The sequence below is a fragment of the Oryzias latipes genome, chromosome 3 (assembly GCF_053564925.1).
Source record: "Oryzias latipes strain Hd-rR chromosome 3, Olatipes_Hd-rR_3.1".
In the NCBI taxonomy this organism is placed as follows: domain Eukaryota; kingdom Metazoa; phylum Chordata; class Actinopteri; order Beloniformes; family Adrianichthyidae; genus Oryzias; species Oryzias latipes.
In genome coordinates, this window is record NC_136239.1 from 26213939 (window position 1) to 26237755 (window position 23817).

Genomic DNA, 23817 nt, shown 5'->3' on the forward strand with positions numbered 1-23817 from the left:
AACTCCAGCGATCTGATTTTTTGCTACTACAGATGTCTTTGAGTTATGGAATACTACTTTACTTGTAAAACAATGCTTTTATGGTTTGCTGAAAATAGACCACAGTCTATTTCCCACGTCTGGAGCAAGTGTGCAGGTCTGAGTACTCATGAGAACTCTGGTCCTTAACAAGGAGTTGGACAGAGACTCATCACAGGAGGAGGTCTCGATCTGCTTCCAAACGAACTCTGGTTTGCTTTGCTTTGTTTATCTATGATGAATTAGAATCGGCTTTTTTCTGAAAATGATGAGAATCTTTTGCAGGGGATTACAATTCTTTTTATTTTTAGGAACAACCACTGACAGCAAAAAAACATACCTTTTTTCAAATTTGTTGTAATACACAAGGGCTGCTTGGTGGCACTGTGGTTAGTACTATAGCTTCACAAATCACAAATTCCCACTGCGACTTTTCTATGTGGGTATATCCAGGCACTCCGCTTCCTCCCACAGTCCCAAACCATGCTTTATAGGTTGATTGATTACTCTAAATTACCCCTAAGAGTGACAAAGTGCGTATGGGTGTGTGATTGTATAGCTACAGGCTGTCCAGACCCTGCTTTCGCCCCACAATAGCCAGGCTCTGGCAACTATGTGACCCTGAAAGGGATGTAGTGGGTTAAGAAAGTGGATGGATTGATGAAATACACAAGTGGAAAACTTAAGTGAGCCTACTCTGAGGACCAACTGATGGATAACAGTCTATTTTGAGTTGTAAGAGAGACATTTGTCTTTTACAGACTGTAAGAACGTTTACAAATTTAGACATAGAATAATATATGAACAACTTTGACAAATACCTCCAAACAGGATGAAAGCTAAACTGTAAAACTATTACTAAGGATGGAACAAAAACAAGACAGTTGACTGGACAAAATGAATAAAGAACAAGATCTTAAAAGTACTGTGGGATGACTGACTAAAAGACAAAGAGTTCTAGGATGATTAGCAAAGAAATCATGTAAGACTGAGACTGTTACTTTCACATGCACCTCTACCTCTTCCAACCCCTGACGCAGTATTGTTGCAAGTCATATCTGTCTCAGTTGACTCATCTAACTCAGGACAGGACAGGAACAGGAAACAGGTTGTTTCTACCTTCTGTACTGGGGGAATACCTCTTAAATCCAGTAATTAATAAGTAGTATGGCCCACTTTCTTAAACAGGGACTCTTATTTTTCTTTTAAAAGCAGTCTGATATACCAAAAAGTTATACTGTATGTTATTTTAAATAAATTATATGTATAATGGTGCAGAAAAAAGGTATTTAAAGCAGAAAGTTAACCTCAAGACTTTATAATGTAACCCTGGTTGGCAATGATAGAGGTCAAAGCATTTTTGTAGGTCTTCATAGGTTTTCACATCCTGTAGCTGCTATTTTGGTCCATTTATTCATTTCATGCAGATCTTTTCAAGAGCGATGATGTTCAGGCTTTCTGGGCAACACAGACTTTTAACTCCTTATTATTAAACTCCTTATTATCTATTGGATTGAGGTCCAGAGACTGGTTAGACTACTCCAGAACCTTACAATGCTTTTTACGTAGCCACTCCTTCTTTCCCCGGGCAATGTGTTTGAGGTTATTTTCATACTGGCAGATTCAACCATGTTTCATTCACAATGCTCTCCCTGATGGAAGGAGATTTTTGTCAAAGATCCCACCATACATGGCACCATTCATGCTTTCCTTAATATGGATCGGTCATCCTGCCCTCTTTTCAGAAAAGCAGCCCCACAGCATGATGTTTCCACTACCATGCTTCACTAGGGGCATGGTGTTCACAATTTTTCCCTCTCAAATACAGCAAGCAGTGTGTCTACTGCATAGTTCCATTTTGATCTTGTTTGATGGCATGCTGTTTTCCTAGTCCTCCTCTGGATCATCCAGATGATTTCTGGCAAACTTTAGGCGGGCCTGGACGTAAACTGGGTTAGGCGGGGGGGGGCTTTTGGAGCACTTCAGGATTCGAATCAACAAGAACATAGTGTCTTCTTAATAGTAACCTTTTTAACTGTAGTCCCAGCTCTCTTCAGGTCATTTTCCAGTTTCCCCGTATAGTTCTGGGCTGTTTCCTCACTCTTCTCAAGATCAATTACACTCCACCTGGTGAGATTTTGCAGTGACCTCAAGGTTGGTGGAGATAGTCAGCGATGTTTCATTTCTACCACATTCTAATAGTTGCTCCAACAGTTAATCTCTTTCCATCAAGGTGTTGGTGTTTGTTTTATTGTACATCGGTTTGTCCCAGTCTTGCTCGGGTGTGTAATCTTGTCTCTGGTGTCTTCAGACAGCTCTTTGGTCTTGGTCGTGATGGAGAGGTTGCAGTCTGACTGTTTAAGGGTGTGAACAGGTATCATTTATTTAGATATCCAGCTCAAACAGGTGACATTGATACAGGTAGTGAGTGGAGTATAGAAGAAGAAGAAGTAACAGGTTTGTGAGGGACAAAAGTTCTGTTTTATTTGTTGGAGCTAAATTCTTGTTTTTTGCACGATTATACAAATTCCATGAACATCATACAGCGGGATTGTACCATACCTTTGACGAATACTACAGACCTCTCTCATCTTTTGAAGTGAGACAACTTTTAGAATGATTGACAAATACTTCTTTGCCCCACTGGTAAATAAAAGAATCGACTCAGATGACAGTCATTTTTAAAAGTTCATATCCAAGTGACAATATTTTAGAACCCTAGCACTTGAGAACACAGGTATTCAAACCCACAATAAAACATTTTAAAGGCTTTATTTCTGTGGCATTAATCAGTGCTTGTTACATGTTGTATGTGCATGCCATGGCACCAATATGTCATGTCTTTTCTCATTAACATTTCCAAGCCTCAGTGACTCACTTAGCAGGTTGGACTTGTCAGTTTTCCCTTCAGGTCACCGCGACTAAAACATAACTTCCTCAGGTTTTATATGAGTAGCACTAGCTAAGAACAAGGGAAGACAGATGTTGTGTTTGTTTATATGTTTATAATGTTTATGATTATAAAGGAAAGCTCAAAAAAATAATTACTTTCATCGCTCTGTTATAAAAGCCATCAAAATCTTGAAAATGTCCGTCTTCGTTCACATGATCCTACCTTTACCTAAGGTGGGGTGATTATATTTTTCTTATTTTTTCCCCTCTGGAATCAGGCTTTTTTTTTTAGGAGTTTTTCCTTAAAGAAGCAGAGGATCTAAGGGCAGGGATGCCCAGTTAAGCTAAATCTGTTTAGTTTAGTTAAGGAATCAGCTATTATATTTTGTAAAGGATTTTAGGATTTTTACATTTACCGGTGTGAAGCCCATTGAGACAATAATTCTGAGCTATATAAATAAAACTAAATTAATTGAATTGAATGATGAAAATAAAAAAAATTACCTTCAGTCCCAGGACTAGGACCTCCTGTCATCACAGAACCCTGATCATCTCACACTGCACCAACATGCCTCTGACAACAGGGGGTGTCCTCCTCTCAGGAGCAGATTGTTTACCCCCTCATGCCTTCTCTTCTTCTTTTCATTCAGAATATAGTACGTTGATTGTTTGCTCCCAACCTTAGTGAATATGGGGGTAGGGAAAATCGATTCCGCGATGTATCGCGATAGTTCATTAGGTGATATTTGTACCGATTTAAAATACTATCAGGAGGATATTTATTCAATTATTTGAGCTTCTATCAGGGTCTGACTCTTGTTTTCCAGTTATCCCCTGACCGCTAGTTGGCAGCACTGCACATTGAGGCTCTTTGATCTGGTGTACACCACACATAATTACAAGATATCAGCGAGAACCAGCTTGTTTTGTTAAGGATCTTAGCCACATTAAAGCGCTCTCCTTCACCCTGTCATGTTGCCTCATCACACTTTATTGTTTCTGGAAAGAATTGGTGTTATTTTTTCCCCGTTAGTTTTGAAGTACTGTTCAGGCTCCTGAACCGCTTAAAATTACTGAAGAAGCTACATTAAGTAATGTTGGAACTAAACATTTTTACTATACATACAGAACATGTTTTTGCAAGAGCAACTGCAAAACCTAAGCAAATATACAATAGGAGCATACCTGAGACATTTTCTACAAAAATGACCAACAATATATTCACGCTCATCATGTTATAAAGTTAAATTTAAAAATGAGAAAGAAAAAGTTGGTACACTGAGGTTTTACTTTCTTGGGGTAAAGAACAACAATTATTTTATTTTAGTTCAGTTTTCAGTTTATTGCGACTATTGGTAACTTCATTTGCGTCTCTTTTCTTTTTTTAATTTTACCTGCTTTCTGTTCTGTTATTTTCCACAATTTCAAGTCTTTCTTTGGGTACAATTTTGCAAGAAGAACAAAACTTTACCTTTGCTTAAATAAAGACTCAGACTGATTTTTAACTGTGACTTTTGTGATAATGAAGGAATTATCACCCATGATGGCATCACTACCATACTACCACAAGAAATTGTATCCAAGGGTGCAAAGTTGCAACATGTTTGATTGGCTAGACTGAAGATGTTTATCTTTGGGCCTTTATACTTGATTGGTGGAGACAGTTCAAATATTTTTGGAATGCAAGAGTCAAAGGGTATAGAGACATTTTTTTTTACGTATTTCGCAATATAATGTTTGTGTTCCTAGGCAAGTTAAAGGTGATGTGAAACAGCTCATTGTATCTGACAAAAATGTTCTCAATACTTTTTCCTTTTACTCAATGCAAGATTTTTAGTTTGGACATTGATTTTGTAGAATGTACGCTGTTGTTCTAGATCTCTCCTCTGCTGTTGCTTCTCTCCATGCCCCAGTTGCAGCGCTCTGGGGCAATTGATGTTGGGAGCCCTCAACACTGCCTGTACTCCGTACTTCATCTCTGATCCATCCAGCAGGGGCTTTATTTGGCACCATCCATGGACTAGCTGCCAAGTGTGGTGCAATTCTTTTCCTCTTTTTTGCTGTCATTTTTTTATTTCTGTAAAAATCTCAATTATTGTAGATGTTTTTTAATTGGGTTTTTTATTCTTTCACAACCACCAATTTTTGCCAGCATAAATGTTCATTATTTTGAGATTTTTTTACTTTTTATTTTACATGTGCGGTTGCTTTGAGAGGGTTGCGTCAGGAAGGGCATCCGGCGTAAAACATTGCCAAGTTTACCATGCGACTCGTTCGCTGTGGCGACCCCTTATGGGAAAAGCCGAAAGAGAAACAACATTTTACATGTGCTGAATGTATTGGTTTTTTATCCTTGTCCATTTTTTAAATTTTTTTTTAAAATTCCACTTTCTCTTGAACTTTTCTTGAATGGGTTTCTTGTCCATTGTTGCCTCTAAGTATGTTCATAATCCTGAGATGTGTGTTTTTTTACTCCCTTTTGCAGCATGTGGAGCTTTTCCTTGTTTGCATTTTTCTTACAATCTTTACAATATTTTTTAACCTTTTTTTGAGTGAGATATTTTCTTTTTTTACAGCATGCATGTTTATCTTTTTGAGTTTTTTTATTTTTTATTTCACAACAAAAAAACAAAACAATATTTCTTGTTCTAGGTATTTCTGGTCGGTGGAAGTATAATTGAACTTGCCTCTGTTAATAATTTCTTTTAATAAAAAAAAAAAAAATCTTCATATTTAAGGTGTCTAACTAGATCTGTTACTTTTAGCTTTACAATTTTAACTTCTATTTACAGTTTTTTAAAATGCCAATCATAATTTAAACAACCCATTGTGGGTTGTGCGCGCTACTCCCCAGCTCTAGCTCTCCGTGAAGACAAGGTAAAACTCCATGTAAAGCCAATTTAAGAAGAACCCTCGGGAAAGGCAATTCAAAGAGAGATCTCCTTTCCATCGATGGCTGGAGGGTTAAAGGAGCTGCAGAAATAAAGCTACTGTAAAGAACAAACAGCAGCAGGAGACCTGGAAGATAGAAAACAGCATGTTGTTAGTTTAAACTGCAGTAACTTCTGTTTTGTGGGTTTATTTGCTTAATGACATAAATCTGTGTTTTATTCACCTCAGTCTTTGTCTTTCAACTGCTCCCTGTAGGGTCACCTCCGCCAAGCATCTGTCTTCATCAGGTTCTGTCCTCTCCCTCCTCGCTCACTCCAACCACAACAAATGTTTCTGAAAAGAGCTCAAACACAGAGACAACTTATGAGTGAGTAACCCACATCAAAACATTATTCCATGCATTCTTTAGAGCCTAACCCCTACCCTGATACTTAATCTACCCCTTACCCGTTTATCCATAACCCAAACTGAAGCACAAATAGCACTAGGCTCTAAATCTAACCAACTATATTGCATTTTGTCTTACAAGGAGTGGTCCAATGTCCTAACAAAGCTAACAAGGCTAGTGCAATGCTTTCTAAAATCTGTCCTCAAGGATCTCTGCCCTTCATGTTTGACAATTTCCCCCTGACTACCACACCTGATAATGACTCACAAATATAAGTAGAAACTAGCAGTGTGGCAGAAATGAGGATAAAAGGTCAGGAGCGAGAAAGCCTCATGTTAGATGTTTTAGAGATTAAACAATAGAGAAGCCAGATTGACATGGTTTAGATTTGGTAAGAGGATAGAGAGTGAAGAAAGGATGCCAGGATGAAATAACAAACGGTAAAACGGAAAGCTCCCAGAAAGAAGGCTTGGAAAGAACGAGTAAATTCATAAAAATATGGAAGTGGCACATTAGGACATTTACAGTTTAAAAAAAAATGAAGAAGAGAAAGAAGATAACAATGGGACAAAAAACAGGAACTTGAAGGTACAAGAAGGGAAACACCAATATGTAACAACAGGAAACCAATTCCAACAATAAGACTTAAATTTTGTCCTGAACTGACAAAAAATAAATAAATTTAAAATTGCAAAAATTACCGAATGCCTCTAAGATCGATAGTTTCTGACAATAGGGGAGTACCCGGAGAGAACCTCTACCCTCTACTTTATATTTAGACTTTGCGACCCTCTACACACACTAATGTAACTTCACGTTTCACAATCTCTGTGTTGCCAATATTCTCGGAGAAAACCCCATGTGCACTTTTAATTTAGACCCTGATATTGTTCTAATCGGTATTATTTTTGGTTGAATTAAACAAATAAACAATAAAAACCCTCGACACACATTAAGGTCTGTTCAAGTTTGCTAATCTCTGTGTTGCCATTTATTTCTGATTTAAAGGGGAAACCGGAGTGGCCGAGAAGAACACTTACGGCGTACTTTTAATTTGGACTTTTCTATGGTTCTAAAAGAAATCTATAGATATGAAGTGTGTGTGTGCGTGTGTGTATGTATGTTTGGCATGTGTGTGTGTGTGCATGCTAATTTCATCTCACCCATGGATGCAGCAGTAGGTCAGTCAGTTTGGGCCAGTCCTCCAGGTAGATGGTCATACATATTGGCAATAACCTTTCAAAATCTGAACAGAAAGGAGAATTACCGATGAAGATGAGAGCTTCATGTGCTCAAAAAAAAAATCAGTGAGCAGAGTTTTTCTTACCTTGTGACAGGTGTTTGCTGATCTTCACCATCCCTCTGAAAAATGCTCTTGTTAAAAACGGCTCACATTGATGCAAAGCTTCATGTAGAACCACACCCAGCTGCCACACCGTGGTCGGTCCAGCTCTGCAGCTGCAGTCAAATAGAAACTCTGGGGGAGCATGATTGGGCATGTCCAAAAAACACAAGCTTCAAATAAGTTTATGCTTGTTAAACGTTTTCGTATTTGCAGATGCAGATCTGTTACTTGCAAAGACTTTGTAACAGGATCGCTCCTTGGTGACGCAGCTTACTCCAAAGTTGATGAGACGAGCACGTGGGACATCTGAGCTTAGTCTCAATCAGGATTTTTCAAGAGTTTTATGTCCCGATGAAAGAGGTTTTTCTCCTGAAAATCTATTGCAGTATTGACCAACTATTTCATTATGATCTAAAAGAGATAAGTGAGGAAAAAGAGTTGACAATAATTTGCTTCTCAGGAGTGCAGTGTCTGTTTTACCAACTAGATTTCAGGCCATGAGCATACCTTCCACCTCAGGAAGTTTCTTTAGAAGTAGAGTAAGAACATCTGAGGCTACGAACACAATGGGCATTTGACGCACGTTCAAAAACTTGCGTTTAACCCACCGTGCTCACACTTGACAAGGAGTGCATGTCCACCAGTGCATGTCCACCACTTACAGTTGAAAAATCTCACAATTTGGGCACAAACAGAAAAAAACGTCCTTGCAATAGCGGATAGGGATTGCCATCATTCAGGAGAGTGGCCTTGGCTTATCTTTATTTGAACAACAAACGCAGAAATTGAAAGGTTTGTCGTGGCATCTGGGTTCACCAAACAAACTAAATCCATACGTCAAATCCAAATCGAAAAGGGCATTTTTGTGCATTTATGTAAACTTTTCATTGGAAGTGGCCACCAAAACGCCAGTTGCCGAGGGAGATGTGAGCATAGCTGGAAACTTCCTTTGCTACCTATACAAGCCAACATGTCTGTAGATGGGACTGGTCTCTCTGTAACTATGGTGGGTTCGCTGTGCAGATTGTATCAGTCCAGCAGAACGACTGGTGCTGCTTTTTCAAATGACTGACTTGCTGCATCTTTTAGTTTGGACATAATGGCCACCTCCATGAAGAGCCAATGGTCATGTTCATCCTGGGAAATCACAGCAAAGAGAAGATGAGGAGGAGATGCTGCATACAGAAGCACACTGAGAGCAAAGATCTTTATCAGGCTTTAGCTGCTCATCATGGGTCACACTTACCTTGGCTTTAATTGGAGATGGGAATGTTTGATGGCTCCCAGCAAGACATAAACATCTCTGGTTCAAAAAGTTGAAGGTGACATGACCAACAGGAGACAAACTCAGACTGTTCAGATAAAACCTTTAACAGGATTCAGAAATTCATTCATTTTCTATACCGTTTTTCCCTTTCGGGGTCACGGGCTGCCGGAGCCTGTCCCGGCCACTTATGGGCGAAGGCAGGGGACACCCTGGACAGGTTGCCAGTGTGTCGCAGGGTAGAATGTCCACAATCACACATCCATTCACTCTCACAGTCATACCTATGGACAATGTAGAGTTGCCAATCAACCTATGAAGCATGTTTTTGGATGGTGGGAGGAAGCTGGAGATCCCGGAGAAAACCCACCCATGCACGGGGAGAACATGAAAACTCCACACAGAAAGGTCCCCTATTGATGTTGTTTTTCACGTCCCCCAGCCAGGACTTGAACCAGGGGCCTTCTTGCTGTGAGGCAAGAGTGCTAACCACTGCACCACCGTGCAGGTTCAGAAATAATTTGCTTGAACTACCAACTCTGCTGCACATATTTGGCTTCAAAGTCAGCTCAAAACGAAAACATAAAAATGAAATATTAGTTCACTTAGATTGAAGCCAATATTTTTGTATTTAACATAAAATCAGATTTCAAAATTTAAATAATTAAGGAACTTTTGTCCAAATCGACCACCGACCGTTTAATTATTTGGCTGATTAGTCTTAGTCTGAGTCTTTTTGTTTGGTTTTTGGGTTCTCACTCTTGTTTGAACTTGATGATCTCTTGTTTCTTAAACAGAAGCGATAAAGCTCTTTCTCATCACATTTATACGTTTATCAAATTTGTGGCGACTTTCTGGAAAGGAAAATTATTTTTTCGTACTGATGATGAAAATCACAGAAACCCATGTAAGTTCAGTGAGCAGAGCAGATGCAGGAATTTACTTTCTTTTGAAAAAAAAAATCCTTGTTCTGCATTCTTGCTTGTTTGTAAGCAATCCACATTCTGTTTCTCAAAGTGAAAACACAAAACCCAAAAAACAAAAAGAAACAAAAATATGTTGCACTTCTTTAAATGACCCCTAGAGAGCGGTTTTGACACGAAGCAATTAAATGGGCTTTTTATGCTGAAAATACCAACTTTACAGCAACGTTAAGCCTGATGTCCAAATCTCTCATTGTTTATTTTGTGTATCGCATTGATGCACGGATGAGAATTTCAAGATGTTTTTCTTAAATGTGCTTAAATTTGTGCATTTTTAGGACCTGTTTTTGCAAGTTTGTGGACACATGATTAGACTCTTAGAATCGTATATGTGATACCAGAGATTATTGGCCATGTGCAAATGTTATGTCAGTGACTGGACAGACAACCTCCATTACTGATCAAGAGTCAAACACAATTTGTACTTTCAATCTAATATGATCTGATTCAATTTTCAGCCATAGCAGGTTCAGGTTGCCCTATACAGCCTCTTGTCTTTTTTGCTTGATTGTTCTGAGAAGGACATCAAATATCCATGATCCCTTAAACTGTGGCTTTCCGGTCATTTGGAAGAAAATCCTGATATACCTAAAGCCTGTTTCCACTTCTCCCTAAAAGCTACAAAGCATTCCACCTTTTTCAGCTTCCACCACTTGGTCTTCTGCTCTGCCCTTGTCCTCTTCATTTTCCTAACCACAGGAGTTGTTAGAATCTCTAACTGAAAGTAACTGACAAAGGTTGTTAAAACAACAATCCAGTTTTAAACATTACAAGATTCTAACTTGTTCAGTCACTAGGGGGCATCATTCTCTAACAAAAGTAAGGTTTCACAGTCCCATTTGAAGAGAGATCAGGTGAAACAAAGGTTGTACCTGGTTTTCTGTCTTGACTATGAAAATCCAAAATACTTTTTTGGCATGAAGCTTTTTGCAAAGTTAATTCAGTTATTTTCAAAATATGTAAACTGGATCATTAAATAAGTAAGCATAAATGAAGTGATAAATCAACAGTTATAAGTCTTAATACTAAAAATCTTCATTGTGAGCAACAAAAACTACTTCCTGAACCTTTTAGCGACTTAGTTACAAAAGCCTTATTAAAGTTTTAAAAGATTGTTTTCTTGCATTTCATCTCACGGTGCATACATTCTTTGTCTAAAAATCCAAGTCAACGAGATCTCATTCACACCAATAAAAATAGTTTATTTTAACTCTTATAGTTCTTCCATTCTTTCTAAACGGGAACATTTCTTCACCCTTTGGTCTCTTCCACATCTAACTCAGCTTATCAGTCTCTTTTTAATCTTTACATGACTGTCCTCACATTTCAACACAAGACTTTCCTAATTCTAAACTGACCTGTAGGACAGTCAAACATATAATTGGCATATTTGCTGACAAAAAAAGAAGGCTGGAGATTCACTGTTTGATGTGCTAAAAAAACAGCTGACATTTCAAAACACTTATTGTTGCTACATCCCTGCATTTAGCTAAATATTTTCCATCTACATCGCTTTAAAATATGCTTATTTGACACCAGATAACTTGTTAACTATGTGTTTGAGAAAGCAGTTTTTAATCACATGTCCTTTACTTATACTATTTATATACTATATTTTTTACAAAGTATAACTTAAAGTTTCTCATAATAAACCGAGAGCTAGTGGCTTCCTCTTTCAGTGTTCCATCCAACCCTGTTCTGAACCACGCTTATGTGTTGGTCCATGTTCCTGCTCATTTTCTCAACCCACACCTGATGGGAGCTTCCATGCAAGATATGACAGTTTAACCTATTTCTTATTGGTTTGGTTAAGTTAAGAAAATGTTTCTTCTCTGAAGAAATTGAATCTGTCTTTCTGATAAGAGAGGTAAATAAAACAAGCAATGTTTAAAGGCACAAATGATTAGTCCTAAGGTCAGACATTATGCAGCTTCTTCTTTCAACAAAGGTGCAAAAACATGTTTAATAATTTAAGAAAATGAAACAATGAGGCTTCATAAATCAATAGAATAAAAATAATAAGTACAACAGCATCAATATGTTATCTAATTCTCTATACATTTTCACGTGTTTGATGTGTTTGGGGTCAAATAAAACAGACGCCACATAAGCCTCAACCTGAAATCTAAATCAGCCACAAGTCAAAGGAACCTGACATAACTGAGGCTAAGTTCAAAACATTTGAATAGTGTGTGATTAAAAAAAAAGAAATGATAAAAAAAGAAAAAAAGAAATCATTTTGGGTTTTCATTCTCTAAAATTCTAAATTTGGGCTGCACGGTGGCGCAGTGGTTAGCGCCCTTGTCTCACAGCAAGAAGGCCCCCAGTTCAAGTCCCAGCTGGGGGACCTGGAACAGAACATCAATGGGGGACCTTTCTGTGTGGAGTTTGCATGTTCTCCCTGTGCATGTGTGAGTTTTCTCTGGGGTCTCCCACTTCCTCCCACCATCCAAAAACATGCTCCATTGAGTAATCTAAATTGTCCCTAGGCATGAATGGGTGTGTGAGTGTGCCCCTGTGACAGACTGGCAAACTGTCCATGGTGTCCCACAAGTGGCTAGGATAGCCTCCGGTAGCCCAGTGACCCTAAAAGGGATAAAACGGCAGAAGATGAAAATGAAAATTCTAAATTTAGCCGTAACAACGTCAATCAAAATCTTTGTGAGGAAGTTAAAAAAATGCTCAGTTGTAGTTTGGTGTCCAGCAGAGGGCAGACAAGTGCTGCAAATGTCAATAAAAAATTCATACCTTCACTTTGCTCACTCGGCTGTATTAATTTTTACCTCATAACATACATTACATAATGATGTGTGTTACTTTTAAAAATACAAATTCAGAGAGGTTAGAGTATTTCTTTTGATTAATTTTGTAAGTTCAAAGTGAGGACATATTTTACAGTACATTGAGCAAAGTTTAGAGAGATGTGTCCTCCACCATTGTCTCCTGATAAACAAACCCACCAAATTCCAGTTTGTCAAAGTTTAACCATGACTTACCCTAATTTGTAACCAGCTCACATTTGCAAGTACTTAAATATTACAGAACTATAAGAACGAACTACTTAACTGCAAATAGTGTGATGCCAATAGTAATTGCTACCTGTGCAGTGCTCTTGTGATTCTAAATCAGGCCATTGTTAGACAAAGTTTCTGCACCTCTCATGCTAAAATTTAGCACTTCTATCAAGTTGCAACCTGTTCATGAACATGCACAACCAAGATGGTTGCCTACAGACACTTGCCTTCATCCACCAAGAAGCTGAAAAGTGTGACCACACTCAATTAACCAACTAATGTGTGTATACAACAACTGAGCATGCACAGAATACAGAAATTCAAGCAAATTAGGGAAAAAATGACTGTAGAATATAAGCAATTAGACATTTTTAAAATTAATGTTCATGAGCAACTTTAAACATTTGACCAATAATGCTAAAACCCTATTTATTTTTTCATTTGTCTTATCAAAACAAGTTGATTAGCTACTCAGTACGTGAAAAGTATTTCTGCCTCAAACATGACCTAGAATTTATTTCTACCTTTTGACGTATTGGATTTTGTCTTTTCCAATTGAGAGTGTTGATAAATCTGCAGTGAGCAAGAAGAAGCACATTCAATAAGAACTAAACTGCATTAAAAGAAGAATAGAGTAATAGAGATAATTACCACAATGGACATATTCTGCCTCTGCTACATGATAGTTGGGACAGGCTATCGCAATTCCTTTTGGTCAGCTTTTTACGCTCATTGTTTGGTGATATCCATCTGTATTATCATATAAGTTTCCATTTTTGCTTTTGTTTTGATTTCAAAAACACAAAGGATAAAAGGCCAAGACAGTTGTAAGTTAAAAAAAACATGATTCAGGTGCAGACATTTTCTATCACATAACCCCTTTCCTTTAGTTTTTGCCCAAGAATGTTTAACATAAAATTAACCTAATAAAAAATTATTAATAAAGACATAATAATGTGTATTGCAGGAAACAGCTTCAATAGTGTAGCAGTACCCAGAACCCAGGTTTAAATTCCAGTTCAAGCAAACCTCTAGTAGAGGACCTTAGGCAAGACACGATGCCTCACGCCGCTTACCTCTGATGCGTATAATCATCCTCAAACTCTGAGAGAGCGTCTCGAGTCCCAGTGACAAAGCTGAATTAGGCTTAACACAAGAGAATCTTACTACAGATTGATGATCCCAAACAACATGGGTGGATAACCAAGATTAACTGAAGTACCTTCTGAGGGTGTACTAAAGTATGTGAATTCAGCACTACTGTTCCTGCCACAACTGTCACTGAGACCACAAAGCCAAAAGGTACAACAGCAGCATTGATGCTTTAGATGCTTGTGTACAAGATAAATACCTCAAATAGGAAGCAGTATCCTCCATGAAAACAGAGGCTGGAAATAAAGACCATGGAGAAGTCAACCGGCTATTGGAGCAGAAGAAAGGTGTAATGAATAAAGGGATTCCCAAGAAGTACAACGAACTATCTATAGCTAAGGCATTGTGGACTGCAAAACCAATACTTTGAGCCTTAGCTGAGTACTTTAAGAGCACAAACCAAAAATCGATTGGAAAAAAACACCAAAAGAGCAAAGCACCACCTGATAGATAGAGCATTCACTTGGGTCTGCAAGACCAGACACACCAACCTGTGCACTGCATTGCAAGAAAGCTTACAACTTGATGCCTCACACATCCTGAAGTGGTTGAAACTGTAGACCAACAGAACACAGACAACATTTCCCAGGAAGAGCGGCACCTACCAAAGATGCCACTGTCTCTGAACTTTTACACAAAAATTGGGGGAATGTCTCTGGCAGATACCAGAAACAACATCTGATATCTGTGTCCAGATGAGTGCAGACATAGCAATAGCTAACATACTGCCCAGGACCCTCAAACTCCCAGGCTTCTAGTAGAGGAACCAAACTATGATGGAACCAAACTTCTTACAGGACAAATGTGTAATATATATTCCCCACATACCATGGATACTTTTCTTTACATGAAAATAAAGCTAATAGTATAAAAAGAAAATTAGAGTACGATATTAAATAGCACCTGCTTACAGCTGTCACAGAGGTGAGGTTTCAACAAGGTGATGCTATGTTTTCTGCAGCAAATATGAGCCAGTTTGTAAAATTCCATAGAGGTAACATATCTCATAGACTTGTATTGTTCTAAAAACATGTCTGGTATCACGTTGACATACTTACATAAACATACCTACATGTGGAGTTTTATGGGCAGTGATTAATAAAGCTTTCGTCACATGCCTACGTTGAAGAATGGGTTGATGACAAAAAGAGCATTACAGGTAATATTGCCATAACAAATTGTACAAGTTGATGCTAAAGCAGTCATCGAAAACTTCAGTAGACAGAACAAAATCAGTAAGTCAGTACAGCAGTGGTTTTGCAGTAATGCTCCATTAGTTATAAACCGAATGAGCTACAATGCAAAGCTTCTGCTCTGATCAACAAAAACCCTGTAAATCCATTTTTTTTCTTTAATTTTTTTATTTGAATGGTTAAACCAGTTCCAGTTCCAACATGGAAACAGAAGTATTGATGGCAGTGATAAAGGCATATGATAATGTCATGAAGCCAGACAGGGCTAAGAGCCGTATAAAGGGATCAGCTCAACAGTGTAACCAGAAATCAGTCAGCGGGGTGAAAAATGACAAGGCCAATGCGAGCAGACAGAAATAGGGAATAAAACATGGGACTCATGAAGGCTGAACAGAGCAGAACAGGAGGAAGGTGGTGTAGAGGTGACCTGCTCTCCGAGGGGACAGGCCTGTCGCCTTTTCTGATTACAACCAATAGGTCTCAATTTTATATGACAACCTCAACTGCTCATTTGGGGCAGTGTCTATATTATAAAGGGGGTGTGGAGGGCAGTGTGGTTATTGTTCCACTGGGTCTCCAGCACCGTCCTAAAAGATTAACTTTGATGATGGAGAACATCTTTATATTTTTTGGCAGGAAAACAGCAGAATTGAGCCACAAGCTTTGCCTGTGGATGTATGTTTACTAAAAATAATATGAATTCTTTAAATTAAAATTTATTTCATCTATTATAATGTAGAATGAGTAGCTGTCAGCCTTAAACTTCCTGTAGTAAAAACTCAGGGATGATCTAAAGAAAAATCTTACAGTTAAAATATTGGTGATTTAAATGACAAAATCAACATTCTTTCTGTTTTGCAACCAATTTTCACAGATGGCATGTACTTTCTATAACTGGAATGGTACATAGCGCGCATGAGATTGTCAGGCATGCAAGTCCCTTTCATATTTCACCAGTGCTCCTTTTCTCTCCTTCTGATAGTTTATTCACTGCAGAGGGGTCAGATGCTGACACCAGCACAAGGGTCGCTTAAGTTTCTCTCAACATCTATCACCGACTCTATAAAATAAGCTTCATGGCACACAGGATACTTTGGCCTTATGCTGGAAATGCTCGTTGATCATTGGTTCCTCAGCTCCAGAGAGCTGTTTTTTGATGATACGTTGGGGATTTCAGGAGATGAAAGTTCTGATTTAGCCCTAATCTGTCTTTATGAGTAATTTTTGATACAAACAGCTTGGGAGATGTATCACTCAGCGAGAGTGAAGGGTTGAAGATGATGAATGGTGCTGGTTTACAGCTCTACTTACTTATCAAGAGGAACTTTGGTCTCAAATCCTGCATGGTGCTCAGTTAGAGAGCCAGATCCTAACAAACTGTCAGGCCAGCAGAAAAAAAAAAGAAAGATAAGACAATGTCCAATTTTGACATTCTCAGTTCATACAACATCATCTCCTTAAATCCTGCATCCAAGACAAGGAACATGAAAACGTCTACAATATTTTTAGGTGTACTTTAGGATATCGGGACCAGCTTGTCATTTTAAAGGTTAAGCACCACCATTAGCAGGAAAAAAGTGATACCTTTGGCAGAAAAGGATCATTCAAATAAAGGTGAGGATTTGCAAAATTTGATAGATAGGCATACTTTATCCATATAGTCAAATTGTGATATATGGTCAAACATTGTCACTGTGATGTATTGAGACATAAATTTTCTGTTGCTGATGAGCCTAATTCACTTGCTGCTATATTATGCTATATTTTGGGACAATGGATTACTGTTAATGATTGTTAAAAAAAGCTTCTGGTTATTCTGTATCCACAGGCTTTTATTTAAAAAAATATATAAAGGTTCTAATATTTTTGATAGTTTGAAATATTTATTTGAACAATCTATGTTTTTGTAAGCTATATAAAAATATGCAAACATAAAAGGTTTTAAAGGCTGATTTCTTTGGAAGTAATCTTTCTGTTGAATTCCTCTGCAGTAGTGAAGTGGATTATTTATTTCAAACAGCAAAGCAAAAACTCTGAAAAATAGGCTTGGGCTAAACATTTCAAATACAACATTTGAAAATTAACATCAATGCAGTGCTATGCATATTTTACAGGCTTGAGTAGTCTGAGGTTATGGACATGAAGCCAAGGGTCCCAGAATATAAATCTTAAGTGGAAGAGTAAAATGTGTCTTGAGGAGCCAAAAAGAGAACAATCAATGACCCAGAAAAGAGAAATTATTGTCGAAGCCCATCACTTAATTTCTTTAAAAGCCCTTTAAGAAGTCAGAATCACTCGGTGCGCATCCACTAAAGTTAACACTCTTGGTATGCCACACAATTTAATTATTAGAACATGATTCATTCAGGGAGTGGTCAGCCATTCAGTGGGACCATTTATGGGCCATCTTATTCCTCACAGCTCACGAATCATGCTTTTGGTCAGTAATCACTGAACTGTACAAATGTAATTTAGATACTTGATTGAGGAAGAGATTTTGCTAATTAAGAGTTTTTGTAGAGTCTATAATCGTTTTGGCTGGCTATTCATCAGGAACAATGTGATGATTAGCTCTCATGCCAGCCCAACTGTGGCTTATCTGCTGCAAAAAAAAGCCTAATGTCTCTTAAAGAATCCTTTACAGTATAATCAGTGTTTGAAAGCCAACATTTTTTTAAACTAATTAACTAGATGGTATTTCAAAATTGCCAAGTTGAATAAATACAGTGTATAAAAGGCTTTCAGGCTATTTCTGTGGAGTATTTTTCAACATATTGTGTGCAGTGTGTTATACCCATAAGAATGTTGCATTGTGAATGCGCTAAATCCTTGACTTCACAATGGACAAATACTTATAATGAGGAGTTCTAAAAAAAAATGAACATGCGGGGACAGCTGAATGTGCGATGTGGATTAGATGATAAATCAAGACTTATTTTGCGGAACATTGGATGGAACTCTAACAGTTGAAATAAAAAAATAAATCTCGAGGTTATTTCTAGTGAAGCGGTGTTGAATGCTTCCAAAATGCTTCAAAGGTAATTAATGATGGCTGCTTAAAGGCAGAGAATAAAATCCTGGAGAACCACAGAGAGTGGATGTGTTAGCCTAGGAAATCGATTTTGCACTGGGGTTGTGTTTTATATTATTTGTATTTTATTATTAGTTTAGTTTTGGTTTGTTTCAGTCCAGAGAAGAGAGACATAAAACATAGGGGAAAAAAAGGATGGTAATTAGGTAAAAGGGCAGACGCTATGGAAAAAGAAAAATGATGGACATATTGAGAAAATTTACAAAGGTTGCTAGTTTTAATCCAAGCATACTATATATTTCTTTAAATCTTCTTGTGAGTTTTTATTGTCCAAAATGAGCACTGACCAGAAGGAAAAATAAAGAAATACACCAGTGTCATTGCACTCACTTGTGAGGCTTGCAGTCGGTGTCAGATTGGTTCATCTCCTGTCTGTTGCCAAGTCTTGTGTCAAGTCTCTAAATGCTTCACATTGTACCTGTCCTTAATTTCTGTCACTGTCCAATCCCGTACAAGTGTTTGTTCTGATTTATTTATTTACATTTTCTTTACTTAAAATTCACATTCAACTTTATTTGCATAGCACTTTTCCTGCTACAAAGCGTTTCAAAGTGCTTTCCATAACAAAATAGATACATAACAAAGAAATTATTAAAAAATAACTAAAAAACAAAAGTTTATTGATTTTTGTATAATTTGTTGAAACAGGCTAAGAACATTAAGCACTTAAATTATTTTTTATCAGACACTGGGTTTGTTTTGTGTAAAACCTACCGACATGTTTCGGCGGAATGCCTTCCGCCTTCGTCAGGGTCGTCATCAGATGGTGGCGTGTGACGTCTTTAAAAACAGCTGATTTGTGACTGAGGCGGAGTCACCTGTCAAACTTTGACAAGTGACTCCGCCCCTTGATGTCCGTCTTTCTCTGGAGGATGTTGCTCCAGGTGTGAGAGAGCAGGAAAGCCCCCTCATCCCGGTTCATGGAAGTGTGGGCTAACAAATCAGCTGTTTTTAAAGACGTCACACGCCACCATCTGATGACTACCCTGACGAAGGCGGAAGGCATTCAGCCGAAACATGTCGTTAGGTTTTACACAAAACAAACCCAGTGTCTGATAAAAAAATAATTTAAGTGCTTAATAGAACTTATAGACACAATGAACTTCATTGAATCATTACGAAAAAGTTTCGGACAATTATGCATGAGAGAACTCCGGCGTCTGGAAAAAACTGGAACGTAAACGGGCACGCCAGAGGAACCATTTGCGGTTTAACCTCCGCTGCCGGGATGAAGGGATTATTCCAACCAGTCTCAACATAAAGAACCCGATCAGAACCGACAACGCAGAGCGGATGATCAAAAGAGTGCGGAGGGCTTTGGTCAAAGAAAGAATCCGGTGCACAACAAACAAGATCAACATTTTGGAAACACAGCTGGAACGGGAACTGCAGGACTTCACACAGCGACACTCGCTTGACAAAGAAACAGAGGAAAACCTGAGAGGACATCTACGCAACGTGCACAGCAGTGAGTACGAAAAAACAAAAACACGCCACATAGAAAAACTTGAAAAACTAATAGCCAAAGCAGGAAAAAAGCAAGAACTAAAAAATACCATAAATGATAAATGGATTTCCAACCTATCAAAACACACACTATCCGAAGCTGAACGCAGTGTATTATCACACGGATTAAACTACGCCATAACCCCAAAACAGATCCCGCATGAGGAGTTCATCGTAGCCACCGAATTAGCATGTGAAAAAATACAGGACCCAGGAGAAAAGGCAGCACTACGCAATGAAATAGCAGGCATTCTCAAAACCGCAAAATTACCACCTAGTAACATAACCAAAGAAGAAATGGCAGCCATCCACAATCTGAAAAACAATAGAGAAATTACAATACTACCAGCAGACAAAGGCAGAACCACGGTCATCATGGACACAGAACAATATGAAAAACAAATTAATGAGATGCTTCAAGACCGGAACACCTATGAGGTCCTGAAAAGAGACCCCACAGAAGCAAAGAAGAGAAAACTCAAGACTATACTCAAACAGTTACAGGAGGAAAAGAAAATAGACAAACAAACCTATAACCATCTCATACCAACAGCCAGCATCATCCCCCGGATCTATGGCACTCCAAAAATACACAAACCTGGAGCACCACTAAGGCCCATAATAGACAGCATGGGATCAGTAACATACAACTTATCCAAATTCATCGCCGATATTTTGAAACCCCTCCTAGGAAACACAGACTACCATTGTGAAAATGCAAAACAGCTGGCAGAAGAACTCAAAAACACAAAGATGGAAGCAAACGAGATATTCATTTCACATGACGTAATATCATTATTCACTAGGACTCCAGTAGAAGCCACTCTACAAATAGTGCAGGAACAGTTAACAGCAGACAAATCACTAAGGAAACGCACAAACCTTACAGTTAATGACATTACACAACTCCTCCAGTTAATTACTACATCCACGTATTTCCAATACCGCAACACAATTTACAGACAAAAAGAAGGCTTTCCCATGGGCGACCCACTATCAGCCACAATGTGCAGCTTTTTCATGGAGGACCTGGAAAAGAGAGCAATAACATCCGCACCAGAGCAATGCCGTCCAACCTTGTGGAAACGCTACGTCGACGACATTCTGGAAAAGATCAAAGCAGGACACACGCAGGAGATCACAGACCACTTGAACCCGATGGACGATACGGGACAAATCAAATTCACACATGAAGAGGAAAAAGACAACTCCATCAACTTCCTGGACATTAACATCAGACACATGGAAAACAAAGACATAAAAATAAAAGTACACAGGAAACCAACTCACACAGACCAATATTTATTATGGACCTCAGAACATCCTACCACTCACAAAATATCTGTCGTAAGAACCTTGTTTGAGCGTGCAGAGCTGGTAACGGACGGGGAGGACAAAACGGAGGAGAAGAAACACATAAAAAATGCACTAACCAGGTGTCAATATCCTCAATGGGCCATAAAAAAGGGACAAACACAGGTGGAGCAGAGGAAATGCAAGGAAGTAGAGAAGGAAAATCTGAGGAAAAAAACAGAAAACAAAGGAATGGTTACATTGCCATACATCAGGGGAATCACAGAACGCATCCAAAGAGCCATGAAAAAGCATCACATCAGCACCCCAGTGAAACCGTATAAAAAACTCAGGCAACTACTGGTTCACCCAAAAGATAAGATTGAACAAAATAAAAAATGCAATGTCATTTATGAAATCCCATGTCACACCTGCAATAAAACATACATCGGAGAAACAGGACGCTCCTTCATCACAAGAAAAACAGAACATCAAAAAGAATGCGAAAAGGAAACAAACAAAATACTAACAAGAGCCAGACGACAACAGGCAGTTCAAGAAAACATGAAATCAGCCATAATGGATCACTGCAAACAAGAAAACCATATCATGGACTGGGAAAAGGCCAAAGTCCTCCGCACCGAAGACAACAGACACCGCAGATGGATCATGGAGGCGGTGGAGATCAGAAAACGAGCCCACACTTCCATGAACCGGGATGAGGGGGCTTTCCTGCTCTCTCACACCTGGAGCAACATCCTCCAGAGAAAGACGGACATCAAGGGGCGGAGTCACTTGTCAAAGTTTGACAGGTGACTCCGCCTCAGTCACAAATCAGCTGTTTTTAAAGACGTCACACGCCACCATCTGATGACGACCCTGACGAAGGCGGAAGGCATTCCGCCGAAACATGTCGGTAGGTTTTACACAAAACAAACCCAGTGTCTGATAAAAAATAATTTAAGTGCTTAATAGAACTTATAGACACAATGAACTTCATTGAATCAGGCTAAGAACATGCTTAGAAAGTAATTTTTTTCAGTCCTGTACAAGATACACAATGTGTCTTCAAAATATACTGACCATGCCAAATAAAAAAGAGCAAATACAAAAACAAACGTTGTTCTAGTCTATTCTCTTCAAAAATGGCCCTATCAGGTTTCAGGCTCCATTTTTTGCTCTTGAGGCTTCTGAAGAAGTGCAAGATATACTTAACCCCCCCTCATGTTCCAAACAAGAAGTACCCACGGGCTCTAAGAAGCCAAAATCCTATAGACTTCTATTCAGAAATAAACAGCTATTATTTAGTAATTCCATAAGTCAAAATAACCATTTTTGCTCTGATACATTTTTCTCAACATGTTCTAATTTTTTCATAATAATTTGTGCTTATCGCAAGTTATTCAAGTGGGTGTAGAATAATTCAAGATTTATAATATTTTTGTCCCTGTTTTCTTAGAAAATAGTAATCAAGATAAAAGTTATCGAGTCTAGTATTTGCGGTACTCTAAAGAGCTATTTAGAAGTGCTGCTAGGCAGTAATGAAGAAACCAAAGCTTTCTGAACCAAAATGAATCAAATTGCATTAACTCTTGTGCTATCCTAGGCACTTTTAACATTGGGAGTTGGGTCATCTAGACCCATTAGACAGTGTGCTGAACCATTTTTCTTCAATGATTTGTGATCTTCACTGGTGTCTATGGATTGCATGAAATCTTTCCACCTTTATCATGGTAGGGAGAACACGTCAATGTAAGGGTGGGGTCATCTAAGGCCGCATTTACACTGCAAGGTTCAAGTGACCCAATTCCGATTTTTTCCTCTCATGTGGCACAGATCAGATATGACCGGTGAACGTGTAAGCAGGACAAAAGCGCATAGATTCAGATTTTCTCAGATCTGATTCAGGCCTCATTCATATGTGAAAATAAATCGGATACGATAAGGATACATGCATTTGCATGTGCCACGTAAGCAGACAAATCGGATATTCCCCAGTAAATGCGAGTCGTACGTCTGTGACGTCAACTCAGGACACCACCAACTGAGATCACATGACTTATTAAGGTGCTTTTGTTATTTTGCTGTTCGAGGACAGCTGAAGCCCCATCAGCGTGTTACCTTTCAGCTTCAGGCTTCAGACCGTAGTCGGAAACTGCTGTCGCAAACGGTAACTAATCAAGCTGGACACCGTTGCTCTGGAAAAGGCTCGAACTCAGAGAGAGCACATAAGCCGGCCGAGCAGCCCTCCTTTTTCCTCTCCCGCGCATCCCCTCTCCTGCCTCATCCAGGAGCGCCCAAGGCAACGCCTCCTTCTGTCGCTGCCTTATGGAGTTAATTCAGTCTCAATAATCAGAAATGCACACAACCTGTTTTACAAATGCACACGCTCCGATTCACAAATGTCATTTTATGCAAATGTGAAAAATAAATTCGGAAATACACACCCTGTGTTTCACAAACACACAGATTGTGTTTCACAAATGCACACTAAATGTTTTACAAATGCACAATAAGTGTTTCTCACAAATGTGCACACTGTGTTTCACAAAAAACATTTTAGAAATTCACAATAAATGTATCAGAAATACACAGTAAGTGCTTCACAAACGTGATTTTTAGGTACACATGTGATGTGAACTCACAGATCATTCGAACTGCAGACTGTGCATTCAAAATCCCGTTCTCGTTTGTGAATCTCTCCGTGTGTGTGAGAGATTTTTCTACGGTGAATATTGAGACTCATCTGACGGAGTGGGTCAACTAATGTCACCATTGGCTAGTGA

General features: G+C 38.6%; 1 long non-coding RNA gene across 3 annotated transcripts; it reads right to left on the reverse strand.

Annotated features, from left to right (window-relative positions):
* Positions 1 to 2773: 2773 nt before the first annotated feature.
* LOC105357208 (uncharacterized) lies at positions 2774 to 23778 on the reverse strand. Of its 3 annotated transcripts, none has more exons than XR_013654866.1 (4): positions 23153 to 23778; positions 7518 to 7648; positions 6026 to 7436; positions 2774 to 5928 (listed from the first exon to the last, which is right to left on the reverse strand). It is a non-coding gene; the product is annotated as an uncharacterized LOC105357208 (long non-coding RNA). The 3 variants fall into 3 exon arrangements; XR_911236.4 differs by lacking the exon at positions 23153 to 23778 and having other exon boundaries at positions 6026 to 6135; positions 7354 to 7436; positions 7518 to 19160; XR_002293219.3 differs by lacking the exon at positions 23153 to 23778 and having other exon boundaries at positions 7518 to 19160.
* Between the last annotated feature and the right edge of the window lie 39 nt (positions 23779 to 23817).